Below are 1,791 nucleotides of genomic sequence, written 5' to 3'. Positions count from 1 at the left end.
TACTCAGCTGCTTGTGGTAGATCCCACCATGGATTTGATTGCCAGTCTCATCATGGGGAATAACTACCACCAGCTGCCCAGCCACTCAACCAGGCCTAGCCAAGTTGACACAAAACCTTAACTACCACAGGCATTATGCTACCAGAGCTCCTACTCCCAGTAATACATGAAAACTTCAGTCTCTTTCTGATATGTTGTTATTAGCTGGATACTGGCTTGGGATGAGGACTGCATAGATCCCTATGTGGCACAAATGGTTTACATTGAACTACTAACCTAAAAGCTGTTATCCAAACCAACTCAGTGGTGCCTTGGAAGAAAAACTTGGTGATCTGCTCCTGTGAAGATACTAGCCAAGAAAATCCTATGGAGAAGTTCTACTCTGTAACACACAGGGTCACCAAGAGTTGCAATTGACTTGAGGGCAACAAATTTTGTTCTGAGTAACATTTAAGTTCCTGGGTCTCAGAAAACAGAGAAACTAAAAGTGTGGGGACTGTAACTACAACAGAAATGTTTGGAACCCATTTTATATCCTTGAGCCTAACCAGAGATTGGGTTTCCTTAGTTAGTTTGGCCAAACTTGAGTGACTTATTAGCTCTTTCTCTTTGTTGACTGATTATAACCCTTTCCTTGATTATTCACTCAGTTGACATACTATATTTTCATGTATAGTGTGCATATCATGCATAGGAAACTAATGTGCTAAGGTGTTGTTGGTGTATAAAAATCTGTATTGTATAATGTGCACATTATTTGCATAACAATGCAGTATATTATTAATTTTACAGACTCTACTTTGGATGGTGTTATGGATTGAATAGTGGACTAGCATACCCCCAAAATATATGTTGGGATCCTAACCCATATATGTGTGGAAGTACTCCTATTTAGAAATAAAATTTTCTTTGTTATGTTATTTAGGCCATACAAGTGTAGTGTGGATCCTAAACTTACTCTCTTCTGTTTATGCTACATGAACAGTAGCATAAACACTTGGATACATACACAACAAAGAAATGCCTAGCACTACCTACAAGGAAGGAAATCAATATGGCTGTGACCCTGATTTGGACTTTTAGCCTCTAGAACTGTGAGAAAAGAAAGTTCTGTTCTTTAAAGCCACTTACTTGTGTCATTTCTGTTATAACAACACTAGGTAACCAAGACAGATGACCAGTAATTAGTCAAGGAAAATTCTATTACATAGGACTTCTTTGATCAATAAGTTTATGCTTTTCTGTTGGGCCTCTAAAGTTTCAGCCATTTTATTAGCTGTGGTGATACACTGCAGATCAAATTTTAATATGTGGACTTCTATCAATAGTGGAAACCATTTTACAATTAGTAGAAACCCAAAATCCCAGCCTTCTCCTATTGAATTAATACATTGAACACTTAATAAAATATGAGCAATGGAAGGGGTGTGAGGGTGATTGGGGGTGGTGGTTGGAGTTTGCATGCTAAGCTTGAGAGGACCATGTGAATACACAAGAAGAAAATCCCTGGGGATGTACATAGAGGGATCTAAAGGTTTTGTTTATCATAACAGGTCTGTGCCAATTATTTTCTGAAGTTAATTATTGTGATTGTCGAGAAAAAACATGCTAAGTGGAACAAAATCCGTTGTACGCTAATTTCTAAATAACTTCTTGAGAAAATAACTGCATTTATAGCCATTGTGATCCCTGCTATTTTCTACGTTCCTTGAGGCTCTAGGAGGTATAGTACCAAACCAAAAACCAAACTCACTGCCATTGAGTTGATTGGACTCTTGGTGACCCCTCCCT

This window comes from Orycteropus afer, unplaced genomic scaffold, assembly GCF_000298275.1.
Source record: "Orycteropus afer afer isolate SDZICR_OR568_19922 unplaced genomic scaffold, OryAfe1.0 scaffold00687, whole genome shotgun sequence".
In the NCBI taxonomy this organism is placed as follows: domain Eukaryota; kingdom Metazoa; phylum Chordata; class Mammalia; order Tubulidentata; family Orycteropodidae; genus Orycteropus; species Orycteropus afer.
This window is presented reverse-complemented; position numbering follows the sequence as displayed.